The sequence below is a fragment of the Hyla sarda genome, chromosome 2 (assembly GCF_029499605.1).
Source record: "Hyla sarda isolate aHylSar1 chromosome 2, aHylSar1.hap1, whole genome shotgun sequence".
Taxonomy (NCBI): domain Eukaryota; kingdom Metazoa; phylum Chordata; class Amphibia; order Anura; family Hylidae; genus Hyla; species Hyla sarda.
In genome coordinates this window covers 50,757,531-50,780,993 of record NC_079190.1, presented here as the reverse complement: position 1 = coordinate 50,780,993, position 23,463 = coordinate 50,757,531, and the positions used below count along the sequence as shown (strand labels likewise).

Here is a 23,463-nt window from a genome sequence, read left to right as displayed (position 1 = left end):
AATTTTTCACAAAATTTTGAACCTCGCTTTTTTTCAGAGACCAGTTCAGGTTTGAAGTGGATTTGAAGGGTCTTCCCATTAGAAATACCCCACAAATGACCCCATTATAAAAACTGCACCCCCCAAAGTATTCAAAATGACAATCAGTAAGTGTTTTAACCCTTTAGGTGTTTCACAGGAATAGCAGCAAAGTGAAGGAGAAAATTCACAATCTTTATTTTTTACACTCGCATGTTCTTGTAAACCCAATTTTTGAATTTTTACAAGGGGTAAAAGGAGAAAATGTATACTTATATTTGTAGCCCAATTTCTCTCGAGTAAGCACATACCTCATATGTCTATGTAAAGTGCTCGGCAGGCGCAGTAGAGGGCTCAGAAGCGAAGGAGCGACAAGGGGATTTTGGAGAGTACGTTTTTCAGAAATGGTTTTTGGGGGGCATGTTGCATTTAGGAAGCCCCTATGGTGCCAGAACAGCAAAAATAACCCACATGGCATACCGTTTTGGAAACTAGACCCCTTGGGGAACGTAACAAGGAATAAAGTGAGCCTTAATACCCCACAGGTGTTTCACGACTTTTGCATATGTAAAAAAAATATTTTTTTTTTCACTAAAATGTGTGTTTCCCCCCAAATTTCACATTTTTGCAAGGGTTAATAGCAGAAAATACCCAACAAAATTTGTAACCCCCATCTCTTCTGAGTATGGAGGCACCCCATAAGTTGGCATGAAGTGCATTACGGGCGAACTACAATGCTCCGAAGAGAAGGAGTGATATTTGACTTTTTGAGAGCAAATTTTGCTCGGGGGGCATGTCGCATTTAGGAAGCCCCTATGGTGCCAGAACAGCAAAAAAAAAAACACATGGCATACCATTTTGGAAACTAGACCCGTTGAGGAACGTAACAAGGAATAAAGTGAGCCTTAATACCCCACACGGGTTTCACGACTTTTGCATATGTAAAAAAAATATATATATTTTTTTCACTAAAATGTGTGTTTCCCCCCAAATTTCACATTTTTGCAAGGGTTAATAGCAGAAAATACCCCCCCAAATTTGTAACCCCATCTCTTCTGAGTATGGAGGTACCCCATAAGTGGACCTGAAGTGCACTACGGGCGAACTACAATGCTCAGAAGAGGAGTAGCACCATTGAGCTTTTGGAAAGAGAATTCGTTTGGAATGGTAGTCAGGGGCCATGTGCATTTACAAAGCCCCCCGTGGTGCCAGAACAGTGGACCCCCCCCCACATGTGACCTCATTTTGGAAACTACAGCCCTCACAGAATTTAATAAGTGGTGCAGTGAGCATTTACACCCCACTGGCGTTTGACAGATCTTTGGGACAGTGGGCTGTGCAAATGGAAAATTACATTTTTCATTTTCACGGATCACTGTTCCAAAAATCTGTCAGACACCTGTGGGGCGTAAATGCTCACTGCACCCCATATTACATTACATGAGGGGTGTAGTTTCCAAAATGGGGTCACATATGGGGGGGGGTCCATTGTTCTGGTACCATGAGTGCTTTGTAAACACAAGTGGCCTTCAATTCCGGACAAATTTTCTCTTCAAAATCCCAATGGCGCTCCTTCTCTTCTGAGCCTTGTAGTGCACCCATAGAGCACTTTACATCCACATATGGGGTGTGCGCTTACTCAGAAGAAATTGGGTTACAAATTTTGGGGGGCTTTTTTTTTTTTTCCCTTGTGAAAATGAAAAATTTAGGGTGACACCAGCATTTTAGTGAAATTTTTTTTTATTTTTTTCATTTTCCCATCCAACTATAATGAAAATTTGTCAAACACCTGTGGGGTGTTCAGGCTCACTATACCCCTTGTTATGTTCCGTGAGGGGTGTTGTTTCCAAAATGGAGTCACATGTCTGTATTTATTGTTTTGTGTTTATGTCAGAACCGCTGTAAAATCAGCCACCCCTATGCAAATCACCAATTTAGGCCTCAAATGTACATGGTGCGCTCTCACTCCTGAGCCTTGTTGTGCGTCCGCAGAGCATTTTACGCCCACATATGGGGTATCTCCGTACTCAGGAGAAATTGCGTTACAAATTTTGGGGGTCTTTTTTTCCTTTTACCTCCCGTGAAAATAAAAAGTAAAGGACAACACCAGCATGTTAGTGTAAAAAAAATTTTTTTTTTTACACTAACAGGCTGGTGTAGACCCCAACTTTTCTTTTTCATAAGGGGTAAAAGGAAAAAAAGCCCCCAAAATTAGTAACGCAATTTCTCCCGAGTACGGCGATACCCCATATTGTGGCACTAAACTGTTTCCTTGAAATACGACAGGGCTCCAAAGTGAGAGAGCGCCATGCGCTTTTGAGGACTAAATTAGGGATTGCACAGGGGTGGACATAGGGGTATTCTACGCCAGTGATTCCCAAACAGGGTGCCTCCAGCTGTTGCTAAACTCCCAGCATGCCTGGACAGTCAGTGGCTGTCCGGAAATGCTGGGAGTTGTTGTTTTGCAACAGCTGGAGGCTCTGTTTTGGAAACACTGCCGTACAATACGTTTTTTATTTTTTATTAGGGGGACAGTGTAAGGGGGTGTATATGTTGTGTTTTACTCTTTATTATGTGTAAGTGTAGTGTTTTTAGGGTACATTCACACTGGCGGGTTTACAGTGAATTTACCGCTAGGAGTTTGCGCTGCGGTGAAAAATTTGCCACAGCCCAAACTTGAAGCAGAAAACTTACTGTAAACCCGCCAGTGTTAATGTACCCTGTACGTTCACATGGGGAGGGGGGGGGGGGGGGGGGCAAACCTCCAGCTGTTTCAAAACTACAACTCCCAGCATGTACTGACAGACCGTGCATGCTGGGAGTTGTACTTTTGCAACAGCTGGAGGCACACTGGTTGGAAAACCTTCAGTTACCTAACTCAGTATTTTCCAACCAGTGTGCCTCCAGCTGTTGCAAAACTTCAACTCCCAGCATGTACTGATCGCCGAAAGGCATGCTGTGAGATGTAGTTATGCAACAGCTGGAGGGATCGCAACTACAACTCCCAGCATGCAGAGACAGCTGTTTGCTGTTTAGGCTTGCTGGGAGTTGCAGTTTTGCAACATCTGTAGAGCTATAGTTTAGAGACCACTGCATAGTGGTCTCCAAACTGTGGACCTCCAGATGTTGCAAAACTACAACTCCCAGCATGCCCAGACAGCAAACTGCTGTCTGGGCATGCTGGGAGTTGTAGTTTTGCAAGATCTGGAGGTGCACAGTATAGAGATCACTTTGCAGTGTCTCAAACTGTAGACCTCCAGCTGTTGCAAAACTGCAACTCCCAGCAAGCCTAAACAGCTCTCTGGGTATGCTGGGAGTTGTAGTTTTGCAACATCTGGAGGGTTACAGTTTAGAGACCACTATAGTGGTCTCAGACTGTAGCCCTCCAGATGTTGCTAAGTAACTCACCGGCTTCCGTCGGATCCAGGGAGCTGCGTCGCGGTCCTCTTCTTCCACCGATCGTCGCCCGCTGCCGCCGCTTATCATCGCCGCTGCTGTCGCCGCTGGGTAAGTGGATCTTCGGCGCCAGTCCCTGTCGGTTTCCCCGTCCTGCCCCGCCTATTGTGGGTGGGCAGGACGGGGAAACCGAAAGTAAACCCCTCCGCCCCCGATCTGCTATTGGTGGTCGCGTCTAGACCACCAATAGCAGAGATAGGAGGGGTGGCAACCCTGCCACCTCACTCCTATCGCTACAGGGGGATCGTGGGTGTCTAGGACACCTGCGATCCCCCTTCTATTCCGGGTCACCATAGACCCGTATGACCCGGAATCGGCGCAAATCGCAAGTGTGAATTCACTTGCGATTTGCGCCGATCGCCGACATGGGGGGTCTAATGACCCCCCTGGGCATTTGCGCGGGGTGCCTGCTGATAGATATCAGCAGTCACCCCGGCGCGATCCCCGCCCGGCGCGCGGCGGGGACCGAAATTCCCACGGGCGTACAGGTACGCCCTTGGTCCTTAAGTACCAGGGAGCAAAGGCGTACCTGTACGCCCTTGGTCCTTAAGGGGTTAATATCGCCTGCAAGTATTTTCACGCTTCCACCAGGACGGCGAGCAGAGTCCAAAGAACCCATGGACAGCTTTCTTGATTTCGGGGGAAGTGAGAACCATGAAACTCTGTAATGTTCATATTTTTCCTTGATTTAGTAATTAATTCACAAATATCTATAGACCTCCCGCTGCAGCTAGCGTAAACATTACGAGAATATTGGTACAACCATAACATTGCATTACCCCCTGCAGAGCTCTAGCCAGTCTAGCCAAGGTGTGATTATATGGGTGTTACATTAACACGTTAACATGTTCTTTCCTTAACATTTAGAAGGTGTGTTATCATAACGCCATCTGTCTACCCTGAATTCATGTGCAGCATTTTAATATGTAGCTTCAATTTTTTTTTGCCTTTTGTTTCTTTTTTAGCCTTGATAGACTCACAATTTTAAGCAGATTTATTTCTTAAAATACAGTGACCCCCCCCCCCCGACCTACGATGGCCCTGACATGCGATCATTTCAACATACGATGGCTTCTCAGAGACCATCGCATGTTGAAGGCAGCATCAACATACGATGCTTTTGTATGTCGGGGCCATCGCATAAACGGCTATCCGGCAGCACAGACTGCTTCAGCTGCCACCGGATAGCCATTTACGGTGCCCCGTGTGGTCCGCTGATGATCACTCACCTGTCCTCGGGGCTCCGGCGCGTCCTCTTCGGGATCCCCTGCATCGTCGGCGCTCTCCATCGTCGTCATCACGTCGCTGCGCACGCCGTCCCGTCATCCAAAAGGAGCGGAGTGCGTAGCGACGTGATGGCAGGGAAGCAGAGGCCTTGCCACCCCGGGGACACGGAGACAGCGATGGGCGGCGACATCCAGGGCAGCGGTGACGAGCGGTGACGATCCGGAGCGGCGGGGACAGGTGAGTATAACCTCCAATACCAGTGGTCTTCAACCTGCTGACCTCCAGATGTTGCAAACCTACAACTCCCAGCATGCCCGGACAGCCGTTGGCTGTCCGGGCATGCTGGGTGTTGTAGTTTTGCAACATTTGGAGGTCCGCAGGTTGTAGACCACTGTCCTATACTTTACATTGCACGGATCCCTCAACATACGATGGTTTCAACAAACGATGGTCCACTTGGAACGGATTACCATCGTATGTTGAGGGACCACTGTATCTTGTTTATTTTTATTTTCATTTAAGGCCCATTCCCTTATCTATTGGTAAATATCTGTTGGGAACTTCTCTTTCCAGGGAACTGCGTTGTCAGCAAATAATGGAATTGACCAATGGGTCATGGAAAGCAAACGGGAAATAAACACCAGATCTTTCTATCTTGGGGGATAAAATCATATAGCATATGAGGAGGCCCATTTCGATATTTGCTATGGGGCCTCCTTTCTTCTAGGAACATCTCAACTAAGAGTCTATAGCCAACTCGAAATCTCATCCAAAGTGAGGGGTTACCTATTCATTCTGGAGAAGGGCTATTTTGGCTTTTTTTTTCATTGGTGTATTTCATTGCCTTAAAAGCGGATCTGTCAGCAGGAAAACATGGGTATAATTAAGTATAGAGATAGATATGGCTAGTCATCAGGATTCCGGGAATACCTTTTATATATCTGTAGGCCTTTCCAGCATGGAGATATAAGCCTTTTCGTTACTATGCAAATAAGGCTCAAAAGCCCAGGGGACGTTCCTCTGCACAGGAAGAATCCAGGTAAGTCCAACCATGTCGTCTTTATTACTGTCTACTGGCCCGGTTGCATCCACCTACCCCTTTCGGACTGACAGCCACTAGATGGTCATGGCCTGTACTTGCCTGGGTTCTTTGCCGTGCTGTGGACGGCCCCCTAAGCTTTTTAACCTAATTTGCATAACAACATAAAGGCTTGTATCTTGTTGCTGCAAAAGACTATTAACATAAAAAAGACATACCTGGAATTCTGATGACTTACCCCATCTCGCCACTCCTATTTTTCTGAATTCGGGTAGAAAAACAGACATGGTGCACATCTACAATCTTGTATAATGATCTGATTGCTTCTCAGCATAATATCAGAAACTAACAGGTTGTTAGTATACATTTTTGATCAAAAAGTACAAGCTCACTCGCCACGTCAAGGCCACCTATTCAGAGTGGGTCCCTAACGTCCCTAGCATACAATGGCGCAGCACCGGGCGGTGCACCATGTCTATTTTTCTAACCAAATTCACACTGTGATTTCTATCCCCTCCTTTTTCTTTGTTTTAACATGTGCTGCACTCTTCCCCACCCCCTCAGCCCAACCCTATATAAGCAGTAGTTAGCTGCACATGGGCCATTTCTTTCCTAGCTGCCTCCCAGTCTGACTGGAAGCGCATGGTAAGTGAGCTATTACATCCCTGTTCACACTGGTGTGGTGCTGTGCGGTGTCCGTTGCTGCCGTGGCGCCGTGTCTGCGGGGGGGGGGTGCGGCCCATGGACTGGTTTGAGTGGCATTGGGGCCGCTCTGCCGGTGGGTCGTTCCCCCCCCCCCTGTGGGCATTGGCGTCGCGGCGGTGGTGGTCGCCGCCCGCTGCTGCGCCATTTTATGCTGGGGACGTTAGGGACCCACTCTGGATAGGTGGCCTTGACGTGGCGAGTGGGCTTGTACTTTTTGATCAAAAATGTATACTAATAACCTGTTAGTTTTTGATATTATGCTGAGAAGCAATGAGATCATTATACAAGATTGTAGATGTGCACCATGTCTGTTTTTCTACCCGAATTCACTCCTATTTTTCTGATGACAAGTCCACTTTAAACATTCACACACCAGCTTGGTGCTCTACTCAAGGAGAAACCTTCGCCTCTTAGTCTCACAACAAAGGCCTCTCTGCTTTCCAGGCAGCATGTTTTAAAGAGGAACTCCGGAGCTTAACGCGGAATGGTGGTCGACACGTCCATGCATCTCTATAGGAGAGTCAGAGATACTCAAGCACGTAGGGGGCGCGTCGGCCACAGCTCTATGCATTAGAATAGCCGGAGTGCCTAGCAGGAGATCATGGGAGGTCCCAGTGGTCGGACCCCCCTTTTTGATCAGACACTTATCCCGTCTCCTGTGGAAAGGGTATATGCTATTAAAGGAGAACTCCAGAATATAAAAATTGTCCCCCATACTGCCGGTAGTAAAAAAAAATTAAGATGTACATACCTTCCTTCGCTTGGCCTCCGGTAACCGGCTCTGGTCTCCTCCGCGATCCTCTGCCTGGTTGCCGGCGAGTCATACTGCGCTCAGCCAGCTGAACAGTAGTGTGAGAACGCTTCAAGACACAAAACTCTTCACTACACCGGCACCTGCTGCCAGGGCCGAAAACGTCACACTGACGCTCAGGATATCGCCAGACGAGTCAGGACTTCGCTGCGGCTGGTGATTGGCTGAGCACAGTATGACACGCCGACTACCGGCAACCAGGAAGAGGATCGCGGCGGAGACCGGAGCCGGTTACCGGAGGCCCCGGGGGAGCGAAGGAATGTATGTACATCTTTATTTTTTTTTTATTGCCGGCAGTATGTTGGACAATTTTTATATTCTGGAATTCTCCTTTAAGTACCAGAGTTCCTCTTTAAGGCTCTTAAAGGGGTCAAACATTGACATGTTGACTGTAGGACTTGACCCTCCATCTTGGCACCACCCTGTGTTTTTAAACAGAAAACAGGGCTAGCTATGTATACCTTCTCATTCTCTGACAGCAAAAAAATATTGGAAAGTTGTAGAACTTTTTATATACATAAGTGATTAAGCCTTATATGTGGATGACTGGAAAACACCATCTGGCATCTGATCATAACACTTTATACTAATATAATGAACATAATATAATACAGTAATTTTTGTTTGCAATACAGAACATCGGCCAAGTTGTCATTGTCCGGGCACAAACACTTAACAATATTATTTCTTGCCTAGAACGACACGGACAATGTTCTTCTCGTCATTTCACTGTCGAAAACATTGTAACCTATGATACTCATGAAAGGACATTGTTTACAGAATGACTGATGGTGGCGGACAAAGCCGGGTACTGTGCTAAATGTGAGCGCCCATCAATCCTGGGAAAGTTAATGATTGAAGGATGAACTTTCACTGCAGACCTGGAGGTGGACGTCCTTCTTCAGTCCCAGCTCTTACTGATCTTAGGAGACCCCATTGTCTTCACTTTGATCACAAAATATGTTTTCAGTTCAGAAACTCCTGATGCCATTTCTGTGATCCACAAATGAAAGACAGTCACTGGGAAAATTCATTGAGAAACGAGCATTTCCTTCCCTTTGAACCCAGTTTGGATAATAATAGTGCTCCGCTGTTTCCCAAAATACTGTTGGCAGATAAAACAAGTGCAAACGCTTTGAAGGTAAAGTGTAAGGATTTACAATAAACATGTAATGTTCTACTTGGGATTGTGACCAGACTATTAAAACAGGATCTTGAATTTATAGAAAGACTTGTGTAGCAGCAGCATTTTATTATACAGAAATAGCACCAACGTAGTCAGTAGCACTGTAATACATTCATGTTGGTTGCGGACACTTTTGTCACTTGCAGTAAAATTTTCTTGTCTTCGACACATATGGATACAGTATGTTATGGATAATTTTTATAGGAAGCCAGTTAAAGGGGTTTTCTCCATAATCCCTTACCTATGTACATTTTAGATCCTATGGAAACAACTTAGGAATTTATATTTATCCCATGTCAACAAAACAACCCATGTCTGTGTTCTCTTCTACAGAGGTTTACCCATCTTGCAAGGTCATTCCTTATCTATAGGACAGGGGATAACTATTGTGGGAGGTCTGTCTGCCAGGGAACCCAACCGAATCCAAGTCTTCTGTTAGATTTAAGTAGCCACTCCATTCTGATCGGAGAGTCAAGTCCCTATTATTGAGATTGCGGGTGACCCTAGTTGTCAGACCCCCTGCCAGATCAGATACTTATCCCCTATCCACAGGAAAAAGCCCTTTAAGATCAATTTTGTTGCAGAAATGTCAATAACTATCTCCTTTTTCTGAACTGGACTTGCAGAAATCCATGCACATGCTGCAGAAACAGTCCCTTTCAGATGTGCACAATGTGTTCTGCAATAAATCTGCAGCATGTAAAATTGTCTTTAAGACCCACTCGGGGCTCTTCTTTAGGAACCATAGGTGTGGTTAGGCTGAGCTCACTTTATGTTTCAGGTCTTCCTGGTATACAGTATGTCAGGATACTGTCTTAAAAGGTAACCTGGTGTAAGCTGGGGCTATTGACTAATAGACCAAGCATAGTCTGTTTGTTTCTAAGTTTGGTCTATTTTATGTGGTAGACTATGCTTTTGTGCCCCTTAAAGGGGTAATCCACCCCTAGACATCTTATCCCCTATCCAAAGGATAGGGGATAAGATGTCTGATCGCGGGGGTCCCGCCGCTGGGGACCCCCGCAATATAGCACGCAGCACCCACCTGTTACTGCTACGGAAGCGCTGGAGGGTCTGGCTACCGACCACAGAAGATCGTGACGTCACAACTCCGCCCCCGTGTGACGTCACGCCCCCTCCCATAGACTTGCATTGGGGGGGGCGTGATGTCACACGGGGGCGGAGTCGTGAAGTCACGATCTTCCGTCCCCGTGGTCAGAAGCCAGACCCTCCAGCTCTTCCGGAGCAGTAACAGGTGGGTGCTGCGTGCTATATTGCGGGGGTCCCCAGCGGCGGGACCCCGCGATCAGACATCTTATCCCCTATCCTTTGGATAGGGGATAAGATGTCCAAGGTGGGAAAACCCCTTTAAATTAGGTTCATCCCTGTCCAAATGATCTTATAGATGTCATTGAGACAGGTCTTCCGCTGAGTACCCTCACTATACAAAGGCATACATACCATAGTGGAAGACTATGCGGCTGCTATGATAGTTCCGTCAGATGGGAGGAGAAAGAACAGCATATCTTGTAGCACCATTGTTAATGTTAAAAGAACAGATACCATGATGAAACTCAATCAGACCCCATCATAAGTCAATTCTCTCAGATTCCATTATTGGTCATCATTTCACAGATCAAACACGGTTGTCTAAGGCTATATTCACGTGGGCTAATGGCTGCATGGAAAATTTCTGTGCGGCATGCCTCTGGCGCTAGGAAATGCGCCGTCTCATAGATGCATTTCTGTGCAGAGTCAACAAAAAGAATAAATGCCGGAATTTGAATTTCCGCACAAGATGTTTCCGGTGCGGAAATTCTGCAATGTGAACAGTGCGGTAGAACCCCATTAAAAAATAATGAGACTCTGCTGCTGCCGAATTTCTGTGTGGAATTCCAATGTGGATTCTGCACGAAAATTCTGCCATGTGAACATAGCCTTACAACTCTATAGATTAAGCTTGAGTTCATATATCTATCATCATGATCAGTATTTTGTGCAAAAACTTAACCCAAGTGATACCACAACTAATGCAAAAATACATTATTTGTCATCTGACCTTTTCACATTTCTTACTAAATCTTCAGAAGTATATAGAAAAAGAACAGCAGAATGTCGCTATCTAAGTGCTGTAAATGTATAGAGGTGGCTAGTAAAGGTGAATTGGTGAATATGCGCTCACATGCATTTAGAGATGTATTTCTTGTTGCCTCTAAACTTTGTGGGTGTCCAGAAGCAGTCCACATTCCAAACTGGGATCCAAGGTGGAGTGCTAGAGGCAGTAAAGAGTGATGTAAAGGATTCTATGAAGTAATGATTTGTTGGATGGCGCCAACCAGCTGATATTTATTTGTGCGCCATCCAATGCATCCACACTTCTAGACGGAATCCTCTACATCTGTCTCCATCTGGACCAGTCTGGCATTTTCACTGACATGATGGATCCCTTGAGCAATTCCAATGATGACAATGGGATCAGCATCAGTTTGCTTATGGCATTCTACTACAAAACTGGAGGGAAGCTGAATCGGATGACTGTACAAGTGGTATTGAAGCCTAACTTGCTCCATACAGATAGAATATGGTGCTAAAATACACTGGTGTGTTAAGACCTAGAGCACATCATTTTTTTTCCCACTGAAGTATCTTAAAGGGGTAGTCCAGTGCTGAAAAACGTATCCCCTACAACTCTATGTCAGAGCCGGAGTGCTGCCTTCAGCAATCTCTGGCTCTGCCATAGCCATGAATTGAGGGGGCTTGTCAGCCGCCGCTTTGTGCAGTGGTCGACACTCACTATCTGGCCAGTGAGCCGGTGCCCCGTATAGGAGATTTCAGGGGGGCCCCAGCGGATGGACCCCCCCATGATCTGAAACTTTTCCCCTATCCTTAGGATAGGGAATACGTTTTTCAGCACTGGACTACCCCTTTAAAGAGGATTAAAGGGGTATTCTGACTTATAACACTTATCCCCTATGCACTGGAGCTCACCCTGCAATAGATTGGCAACTTGTGCTTATGTGCTGCTCCTTTCATTGTCTATGGAGCTGCTGGACATAGTTGAGTGTTGTACTCCGCTCTCTCCTGCAGCTCCATAGATGCTAAATGGAGCGGTGGCGCAGGCTGAGACTTGGGTCCCTGTTTTGGAGAACAGAGGGGGAGGGGTTGGCTCTCTGTATGGGGTTGTGTCATGAATATATGGACATCATATACTCTGCAAGCCAGAATGTAAATCATCTTTTACTTTAACAAGCACAAGACCTGTATATATTACCTGGACAGCCATTCATCTGAATGTATGACTATACTCCACCTTCAGTGGAAATGTCTGACCACACTAGGGGTCCTCTTTATGATGAGGCTATCTCTTGGTTCATACCGGGGCCACTTCTTCTGCTGGGTAAATCATTGCTTTTTCATAGTTTTATTACCATTTATAAAGTGAGAAATCCAGAAGGCTGAAATAAGGCAGACGAGAAGATGTCATATTTTTATAGCACTTTCTAAAACACATGAACAGATGAACCAAGAATATCAAATATGGTCATGCTGAGGAAAAACCTGCTGTGTGAACAAGTCCGGGGCCACTGATTCCTAGTGTGTCAGCTGCCAAACCCAGGAAAGCTGTCAAAATAATCCAGGAAAGACGTCTTCATAAAATGAGTAGTCTGAGAGATTCCAGAGGAGCAGCCTGGACCTGTAATAATCGGTCTTCAGTGTACAAAATAATATACAGGAAAACTGGAGCCGCCATCAATGTAGTGCTGCTGCGGGGGATACATGGAGAAGGTAACTCTATTGTTACAGCTGGAAGAAGAGTCTATGCAGAATTAATACTTCTAATACTAATACTTCTCTGTGCAGAACTAATATACTCTCCAAATGTTACAAAACTACAACGGTCATCATGACCCATTAGCAGGACATGATGGGAGTTGTGGTTTTTCACCATTTGGAGAGGCACAGATTGGGGTACACAAAATAACCTGTGCCCCTGGTAATACTCACCTGTTCTGGCTTTTGCAGTGCTCTGGACTCCTTTGGTCTGGTCTGACTGCTGTGGATGCAGACAGCACTAATCGCTCCCGCACTGCACAGCAAAGCTGAGTGGCAGGACAGTGAGCCCAGCACTTTCTTGTTCCTGCCAGCACTCAGCTTTTCCAATGTATCTGTGTCTAAAGGAGATCTCCAGTGGGCTGCACCTCCATGTTCGACAGCAATGCATTTCTGAGTGAAATCTGCAGAAAGAATAAACATGTCTATTCTTTCTGTGGATGCTGGAATCAGGATTTCTAAGGCAGAAACATCTACTGTGGAAATTCCACTGTGTGCACAGTGCAGCAGAATCCCATTGAAATCTTTGGGACTCTGTTGCAGCGGAATGTCCATGCGGAATATACCGGTGGTATTCTGCACAGACATTCCGCCATGTAAACATACCCTAAAAGTGCAGACAGCTATCTTTACATGTTTTGCCTAGAGGGTACCACCACCGTGAGTCTGAACCTGAGAGCATGTGTAATACAGGGTGGGCCATTTATCTGGATACATCTTAATAAAATGGGAATGGTTGGTGATATTAACTTCCTGTTTGTGGCACATTAGTATATGTGAGGGGGGGGGGGAAACTTTTCAAGATGGGTGGTGACCATGGTGGCCATTTTGAAGTCGGCCATTTTGAATGCAACTTTTGTTTTTTCAATAGGAAGAGGGTCATCTGACACATTAAACTTATTGGGAATTTCACAAGAAAAACAATGATGTGTTTGGTTTTAACGTAACTTTATTCTTTCATGAGTTATTTACAAGTTTTTGACCACTTATAAAATGTGTTCAATGTGCTGCCCATTGTGTTGGATTGTCAATGCAACCCTCTTCTCCCACTCTTCACATTTTATAAGTGGTCAGAAACTTGTAAATAACTCATGAAAGAATAAAGTTACGTTAAAACCAAGCACATCGTTGATTTGCTTGTGAAATTCCCAATAAGTTTAATGTGTCACATGACCCTCTTCCGATTGAAAAAACAAAAGTTGGATTAAAAATGGCCAACTTCAAAATGGCCGCCATGGTCACCACTCATCTTGAAAATTTTCCCCCCTCACATATACTAATGTGCCACAAACAGGAAGTTAATATCACCAACCAGTCCCATTTTATTAAGGTGTATCCATATAAATGGCCCACCCTGTATACTGTATATATGCAAACCATGAAATATATCTAAATCCAGATCTGTGAACAATCCTGCTGTAGGACAGGACTATAGACTTCCCATACACATGCAGCACAGATGTGGTGAGGAATAAGTGACTTAAGACCTGCACATAATAAAACACATGGATTCCCCTAATGTTATGCTCCAGATGGTTTCCATGTGATCAACTTTAACAGATTTTAGGAACTTCAATGACAATTCTTTGCAAATTATATTTGGTTCTCTCAGTAAACACATGTAATGTCGGTAATAACTGTAGAATTGTAACAGAAAGCAGACTTACCTACCACTATACAAGAAAGGAGACCCCTTGCCTGGCACAGTCATAGCTAAAGCGTGATGACCTCAGTTTTAAAGGGGTACTCCCCAGGAAAACATTTTTTTTTTAAAATGAACTGGTGCCAGAAAGGTAAACAGATTTGTAAATTACTTCTATAAAAAAAAAAATCCTAATCCTTCCTGTAGTTATTAGCTCTTGTATGCTCCAGAGGAAGTTATTTTCTTTTGGAATTTCCCTTCTGTCTGACCACAGTGCTCTCTGCTGACACCTCTGTCCATTTTAGGAACTGTCTGGAGCAGGAGAGGTTTGCTATGGGGATTTACTTGTAATCTGGACAGTTCCTAAAATGGATAGAGGTGTCAGCAGAGAGCACTGTGGTCAGGAAATTCAAAAAGAAAAGAACTTCCTCTGGAACATACAGCACTTGATAATTATTGGAAGGATTAAGATTTTTAAATAGAAGTTATTTACAAATCTGTTTAACTTTCTGGTACTTGTTGATTAAAAAATTTTTTCCAGGGGAGTACCCGTTTAAAGGAAATATAGTGAAAATAGAAATTTTTTTTTTTTTTTTTACAAATGGGGCTCTATCTAAGTTCCGCTACTGAGATCTACCAGTAAAAGAGGGTATACAGTTGCAAGGTGAGGTTAGCACACTCACCTTTTTATGTTGCCCTTCAGAGACAACACTGATAATCGCATTGAAGAGTGTGCCATACACTCTTGAAGCTCCCTTGTGGACGCCGTGCATCAGTCCCAATCATCTGCGATGTCGGTCAGGTCAGTAGTTACGCTGGTTCTGGAAGAAGGCTACAAGGTATCCATTCCAGCTGAAAATAGGATGCTGGACTGGGCACCTGGGAGAAGGAATCTTTGTGTCCCAATCACGGGATGCTGCCATTCATCTTGTCCTTGGCCATCTTGAAGGTAGTGGTAGATCTATGGATTATGCTTGAGGCTTCGGTCAACCCCCTCCTCTCCCCATCTCCAAGCCTGCTGTCAAATCTGTAAAGGAAACGGCTGTCAGGTCTACTTAAAAGAACATATTGGTCTTGGCAACCAGTTCCTTACAACTCTAAAGACTCTAGAATAAGACATTAAGCAACTTCACAAGCCTCCTACCATTTTGACCATTTTGTGTATACAGGACCTGTCCAAACCTATATGTATCTATGGTTACAGACTACAAACAGACCTGTCCTGCAATTGTACTCCCCATCTTCCTGGATAAGACTTGCATTTATTGTCTGTAGTTAAAGAGCCGCATACAGTAGGTCTGTATGTAGAGGAGCTGTATACACAAAACGGTGCATTTGTAATTTTGAGTATTTGCCAAGATGTAGTATTTTGTTTTTAAATGCTTTGGAGCAATAGAAGAAAAAAAACATTGCAAAGGGGAAACAGCCTTTACACAATCCTGTATGCTTTTTGTAATAAATCCAGGCGTGTAAATCATTGTGATTCAAATGAGTAGAATTAAGTGGAAACATGAGTTATTATCCTGGTGAACTGGCTATATATATATATATATATATATAGATTAGTTAGGAGTAGCCGTATTAGTCCAGTGATGCAAAAAGCAAAATCATCGGTAGTTGCAGTATCTTGTAATACTTATGACTTGATAAAGGGAGGAATCCCGAAAGCTTGTCTCTACAAAATCTTGTTAGTCCAATAAAAAAGGTATTACAAGATACTGCAACTACCGATGATTTTGCTTTTTATATATATATATATATATATATATATATATATAGACAACTGGGAGAGTAGGGACAAAATACAGGAGTTCCACTTGTGTCTTTCTTTCTACTAGGATGCACAAGCCAGAACATGGGTGGTGCCTGGTCAGAGCCACCTCAATATAGCTTATAATATTTTTCCAAAATCCGTTATATCTGTACAGAATATAATAGTGTGATGTCCCAGTACAGGACATGGTCCTGTACTATCCTTAGGCCCTGTCAGGTTGAGTCCCTCAGTGACCTGGGGGTTCCCCTGTAAGGTCTCCCCCTGTTGCTTTTACAATGGTGTGTGTGTCACTTTAATGCCTAGACAGGATCCCTATGTATAGGTTGTATAGAGGACCTGTGGGAGGTCTCAAGGACCTGTGGAAGTCTGTCACCTGGTATGTTATGCAGTCACATGTTCTCCCAGAGAGAACCAGCTTAACCTATGACCCAAAGGGGCGGCCATTACAATTCACCCTCTTGTACCATCAGTCTTTACTGAGCACAGCAACCACCAGAGATCTCAGTGAAGTGATCAGCATCTGGAAAACCCCACAAGCTACAGTCATTCCAGTAAGTCTCAAGTCTATGTCTGCTGCCACGTCCTGCATATAGTCAAGTCAAGTCTAATTTCAAGTCAAGTTTACTTCAAGTATTGGTGCATCAAGCTGCGAGGTCCTCTGGTTCCTGGCCACCTCTCTGGGAATTCTGGCCTTAGCTGTGAAGATAATTACACCTCTCTTCTACTCAGTAAAGCCTCAGTTTGACCATAACTGGTTGTGGACTCTCGTTTCAAATCTAGCAATTTGGATAGCGGAGAATCGGGCGTGTGGGGTTCCGGCACCTGAAAACCACACTGGCGTCACGAACACTAGGGGTTAATACCATCCAGACCTTGGGATTAATACCATCTGATCTCACCACTCACATCGCCACACCCGTGGTTCTGCCAGTTCACCAGCTGGTCCACCACAATAGTCTCTGAATCAAGTCAAAATTGCCTCCCCAACTGCACCTCACTATTTACAGCGAGATACCTCTCCAGCGATACCCAGCTGCTCTAGACCAAACTATTATGTATCTTCTACTGTGGTGTGCTGTGTGGACAGTGGCGTACCTACACTTTGGCTAAACCTGCCCCAGCTGAAAGCAAACGGCCCCCCGCGCAGGCCACCAAGGCGTAGGTGCGGCAGAGGGGCTGGTCCGGCACAGGTCCCGGATCCCCAGATGAGCGAGGCTCCTTCTCAGTGTTAGCCGCAGGACCTGTGGCCTACACTGAGAGTAGACCATAACCTCCGCTCCCATACAGTGCAGGCGCCAATGATGTCACTTATCAGCGCCTGCACTGTAGAGAAAGTAAGACGTGGTGGAGATGCTACATGGGACATAAGGTAAGCATAATTATTATTTTTTTTCTTCATCTATGCATCTTGGGGGGGGGGGGGGGGGGTTCAGCTGCCCAGCTTCCTACTTAGCTACCTACCGGGCTATCTACCTACATATTTAGCTACCTGGCTACCTACCTAGATACCTAGGCCTGACACAGCACCTCACTGGGTCACTAAGTACACCTGTGTGTAGGTTCTACTCCTAGATAAAAAATACTGTCCAATATACTGTATGGTTTAACACATTGTGTTTTGGGGAGAAAATTTACTGTGTTTTTGATTAAGGTTTTTGAGTCAAAGTCAGAAGTGGGTTGAAAATGAATGGGAAATGTAAAGGTAGGACTTCTACTTCTCTTTCCTTCTGGATCCACTTCTAACTGTAGCTCAAAAACTGCAAACTGAAGCGTTATACCAGTCGGTGCTGTCAGCCTTGTCCACTTTACAGGGACTGACTCTGGATTACTGCTGAGATCCAGGTGTGTTGGCAGAGCTACTGTGTCTTCCTGTGGTCTTCTATACTTCTCGAATATATCCTGTTCTTTTCCATCCATTAAACTTTTTTTTTTTCTGCAGCTAAGAAAGTACTATGTTAATGTTGGATATACTTACTTCCTAAGACTTGGCACTATTGTTTATGTACTGAAGTGCTGACCATAGTAGACTTACTATTACTAGTCGGTGCTGTAGGAACTCCATGTGTCACCATATGGTAACTCCATGTGACCTTGTACTGTATGTACTGTATTACAGAGATATTCTACCCTACAAGAAATCTTTTTAAGGAAAAACCTTTCTACATCCTCTTATAGGACTAAGAGGTAGTGAGTCGGGCTGCCTCCATTTTGGCCGTGCACACTACACCACTGATTTTAAGCAGGGAATAGCTGGATCCTACATCCCCAGAAATTGTAGGCTAAGTGCTAGCCCAGGAGATATATATATATATATATATATATATATATAGAGCGTAGGGTCCATCCGGATGAGGTCACCTTACCGTGGTTGGATGGTATCCTCAGCACCTAAATTTTTCTATAGCAGTACTACATTTTAAAATGCTTCATAACATACATATACAGTGGTCCCTCAACATACGATGGTAATCCGTTCCAAATGGACCATCGTTTGTTGAAACCATCGTATGTTGAGGGATCCGTGCAATGTAAAGTATAGGATAGTGGTCTACAACCTGCGGACCTCCAGATGTTGCAAGGCTACAACACCCAGCATGCCCGGACAGCCAATGGTATTGGAGGTTATACTCACGTGTCCCTGCCGCTCCGGACCGTCACCGCTGCCCTGGATGTCGCCCTCCATCGCATTCGCAAGGCCTCTGCTTCCCCGGCATCCTTGCTCTCCATCGCCGCCATCACGTTGCTACGCACGCCGCTCCTATTGGATGACGGGACGGCGTGCGCAGGAACGTGATGACGACGATGGAGAGTGCCGACGATGCAGGATATCCCTAAGAAGACGCGCCGGAGCCCCGAGGACAGGTAAGTGATCGTCAGCGGACGACATAGGGCACCTTAACTCCTTAAGAACCAAGGACGTACCGGTATGTCCTTGGTCCTGCTCCCGTGATATAACGCGGGGTTACACGGTAACCCCGCATCATATCATGGCGGGCCCAGCGTCATAGTGAAGCCGGGACCTGCCGCTAATAACGCGCAGCGCCGAACGCAGCGCCGCGCGCTATTAACCCTTAGAGCTGAGCCACGCGGCTAAAAGTGAAGGTAAAAAACTGCCGGTTAGCTCAGTGGGCTGTTCGGGATAGCTGCGGCGAAATCGCGGCATCCCGAACAGCTTACAGGACAGCGGGAGGGCACCTACTTGCCTCCTCGCTGTCCGATCGCCGAATGACTGCTCAGTGCCTGAGATCCAGGCATGAGCAGTCAAGCGGCAGAATCATCGATCACTGGTTTCCTATGAGAAACCAGTGATCAATGACAAAGATCAGTGTGTGCAGTGTTATAGGTCCCTATGGGATAACAATGATCAGTATAAGAGATCAGTGTGTGCAGTGTTATAGGTCCCTATGGGAGCTATAACACTGCAAAAGAAAAGTGAAAAAAAATGTGAATGAATATCATTTAACCCCTCCCCTATTAAAAGTTTGAATCACCCCCCTTTTCCCATAAAAAAAACACAGTGTAAATAAAAATAAACATATATGGTATCACCGCGTGCGGAAATGTCCAAATTATAAAAATATATTGTTAATTAAACCGCTCGGTCAATGGCATATGCGCAAAAAAATTCCAAAGTCCAAAATAGTGCTTTTTTGGTCACTTTTTATATCATTTAAACATCAATAAGTCCTATCAATGCAAAAATGGTACCGTTAAAAACTTCAGATCACGGCGCAAAAAATGAACCCTCATACTGCCCCATACTCGGAAAAATTTTGGGCAAAATTACTGACATCATTACAAAGTAGAATTGGTGGCGCAAAAAATAAGCCATCATATGGGTTTTTAGGTGCAAAATTGAAAGAGTTATGATTTTTTAAAGGCAAGGAGCAAAAAACCAAAATGCAAAAACGGAAAAAACCCTGGTCCTTAAGGGGTTAAACGGCTATCCGGTGGCAGCTGAAGCAGTCTGCACTGCCGGATAGCTGTTTATGCGATGACCCTGACATGCAAAAGCATCGTATGTTGATGCTGACTTAAACATGCGATGAGAGGCCATCGCATGTTGAAATGATCGTATGTCGGGGCCATCGTAGGTCGGGGGGGGGGTCACTGTATGTATAACTTTTGTGTTTGTCATTAAGGAGACTGGTATATAGAGTCTTACCGGGTACTGTATGATGCAAGGCTTCATAGGAAAACATATCAGATTGGTCCACATATATAATCTGAGGCATACTAGGGTTCAGTAGGACCCCATAGACAGTCCTAAAATGTGTTTCACTCCCGGGAAAGCATCTATTTGCCGTTAATTCTACATCTTGGGACTGATAAAAACTTTTAAAGGGGTTCTCCGGTGCTTAGACATCTTAACCCCTATCCAAAGGATAGGGGATAAGATGCCTGATCGCGGGAGTGCCGACGCTGGGGACCCCCGGGATCTTGCACGCGGCACCCCGTTTGTAATCAGTCTGATTACCGACAACCACAGGGCCGGCGGCATATCACATCACGCCTCCGCCCCCATGTAACGTTACGCTCCGCCCCTCAATGCAAGCCTACGGGAGGGGGCGTGATAGCTGTCATGCCCCCTCCCATAGGCTTGCATTGAGGGGCGGAGTGTGATGTCCCACGGGGGCGGAGGCGTGACGTCACACGCCGCCGGCCCTGTGGTCGTCGGTAATCAGACCCGGAGCGAACACGCTCGGGGGACTGATTACAAACGAGGTGCCGCGTAAAAGATCCCTGGGGTCCCCAGCGGCGGGACTCCCGCGATCAGGCATCTTATCCCCTATCCTTTGGATAGGGGATAAGATGTCTAAGCACCGGAGTACCCCTTTAACATGTGTCTGGGGCACATTAAAAGTTTTCCAGTTTAAATGGGCACTACCAGAATGAAAAACCCTTTATATGTTGAACATCTTGGCAAAACATTAACCTTTCTAATATACTTCATTAAAAAAATGTATCTCCATGAAGTCAAGGAAGGGAGGGCAAGACTAGCACTCCTCTGTGCTCACTCCTGTCCCATCTATCAGACTCCTGTCTGAAAACAGAGAGGATGGGGTCACAGAGCAGCCTGCAGTGATTGGATAAAGAGACCAAGCACAGCACAGAAGACTCAGGGAAGAAGTGAATGCATAGTAAGTCGAGCAGGCTCAGTGCTTGCCTTGGACATGCCCCTTCCTGAGATGTCAGAATGAGTAAGCAGCAGAACCGAAGCATTTGTGAGCCAAATACAGAAGCTAGACACATAAAAAAGACATGTAAAGCATCTTCATGACCTAGTAAGTAACATATAGAGGCATTCTTTTTTATATATATTAATGACAACCCTGAATATGGCCTCCATACTACTAGAAGGCTGTACAGAGCTCAGAGACACAGTCATCCCCTGCCTTTAGACCCATAAATATATTTAGTGAATGCCCGGAATGAATTACCAATGTGTTCTAATGTCCTCCTTGTAAGGGAATATGTATGATGTGTAGTGATGGAATTTTACCGTGATTTTTTTAAGTCTGTGTCAAGAAGCCCTGAGGAATGTTCTAGGTTTGATTAGTGATGTCTGGCTTTTAGTAGATAACCTCAGAGCAGTAAGGCGAGGAGCACTCCCTACTATAATAAGCGAGTGTGCCCTAGGGGGGCTTCATGAAAGAAATCATAACACACAGGCTAAATTGTGCACTGGTTTATGAGGGAGAGCGGCAGATTTCTCAGCAATATGTGGCCGCGTCTATTGTAAACAGGAAGGCTGACCAGCTGGACCGCGCTGCGCTCATCCCTTATAACACCAACTCCCAGTGCAACCAAGTGCTGAACACACATCAGCCAAGTATACTTCATGACACTGATATTTAGAGTTATAAATGACTAGGAAATTGGAAGTTTAACCCCTGAATGATGCAGCTATTTTTGGTTTTTCATTTTTATTTTTTCCTCCTGGCTTTTTAAAATACATAACTCTTCAATTTTCCATCTACAGGACCATATGAAGCTATAATATGCCATTATGCTAATTGTAAAGGGGCTGTGTTTCTACGCAGTGCACTTTACGGTTTGGGTGTGCGTTTCTGCGGCAGATTTGCTGCTGCAGATTTTGCTGCCCATTGAAGTCAATGGGCAGCAAAATCTGCTGAAGCAGATGTGAAGCAGAAAATACCCACATGTAAACACACCCTTAATGACACTATTTGGGAGATTTATCAAAACCTGTGCAGAGGAAAAGTTGACCAGTTGCCCATAGCAACCAATCAGATCGCTTCGTTCATTTTTCAGAGGCCTTGTTTGAAAATGAAAGAAGCGATCTGATTGGTTACTATGGGCAACTGGTCAACATTTCCTCTGGACAGATTTTGATAAATCTCCCCCATTGCATTAATGTGTTAGCTGTCATAAAAGGTTTACTTTCTACATCAGTGTTTCCAAAACCAGGGCGCCGCCGGCTGGACAGCATGCTGAAAGTTGTAGTTTTGCAACAGCTGGAGGCACCCTGGTTTGGAAATACTGTGATATATATATATATATATATCTATATATATATATATATATCAGGCCTCTGAAAAATGAAAGAAGTGATCTGGTTGGTTGTTATGGGAACCACAGCAACTTTTCCTCTGGACAGGTTTTGATAAATCTCCCCCCATTATCTTTATTCTGTAGGTCCATACGATTATTTAATGCAAAAAATAAAAATAAAAACAACATAAAAAAATACCCACAGAGATAACCAGGACAACAACCAAACACACGGGTGCATACATCTATGGTAAGTACAAAGTATATAAAAAAAAAGGTTTACAGCAGCACTCTATATTTTATCTATATTTGATCACAGAAATAAAATTGAGGCTCCTAGTGAACTTTTTGATCAAAGCGAGTTTCCCATCCACCACGCGGAGGTGGCCTCATTTTGGATGGGTCCCTATCATGTTTACTTTTCTTCCCTAAGCTATTTAAAGGGGCATTCCAGTGGAAAACAATTTTCTTTTTAAATCAACTGGTGCCAGAAAGTTAAACAGAGAGTAGGGACAAAATACAGGAGTTCCACTTGTGTCTTTCTTTCTACTAGGATGCACAAGCCAGAACATGCCTGGTCAGGGTCACCTCAATATAGCTTATAATATTTTTCCAGAATCCGTTATATCTGTACAGAATATAATAGTGTGATGTCCCAGTACAGGATATGGTCCTGTACTACACTTAGGCCCTGTCAGGTTGAGACCCTCAATGACCTGGGGGCTCCCCTGCAGGGTCTCCCCCTGTTGTTTCCAGAATGTTGTGTATACTGCTTTAATGTATAGACAGGATCCTAATGTATAGATAGAGCAGAGGACCTGTGAGGGGTTGTCTCAAGGACCTGCAAGTCTGTCACATGTTATGTTATGCAGTCACATGATTTGTTGTCACATGTTCTCCCAGAGAGCACCAGCTTAACCTATGACCCGCAGCTTGACCAATGGGCTTTAGTCCAGCCCCCCACTACATAAAGGGGCAGCAATTACAATTTCTCTCAGATCAGTCTTTACTGAGAACCAGCAAACACCAGAGATCTCAGTGCTAGTGATCAGCTACCTGGAAGGCCACAAAGCTACAGTCATTCCAGTAAGTCAAAAGTCTATGTCTGCTGTCACTTCAAGTAGTTAAGTCCTGCACATAGTCAAGCCTCAACATAATTGTCTCAAGTCTATTACAAGTATAATTTGTCCCAGCAAGCTGCAAGGTCTTCTGAGTTCCTGTCCTCTGGGAATCTGGCCTAGCTGTGAAGATAATAACATCT

General features: G+C 44.8%; 1 long non-coding RNA gene across 1 annotated transcript; it reads right to left on the bottom strand.

The window, feature by feature from the left end:
- Positions 1 to 11,912: 11,912 nt before the first annotated feature.
- Positions 11,913 to 21,943, bottom strand: LOC130358473 (uncharacterized). Its single transcript, XR_008889533.1, has 3 exons — positions 21,897 to 21,943; positions 14,596 to 14,939; positions 11,913 to 12,203 (listed from the first exon to the last, which is right to left on the bottom strand). It is a non-coding gene; the product is annotated as an uncharacterized LOC130358473 (long non-coding RNA).
- Between the last annotated feature and the right edge of the window lie 1,520 nt (positions 21,944 to 23,463).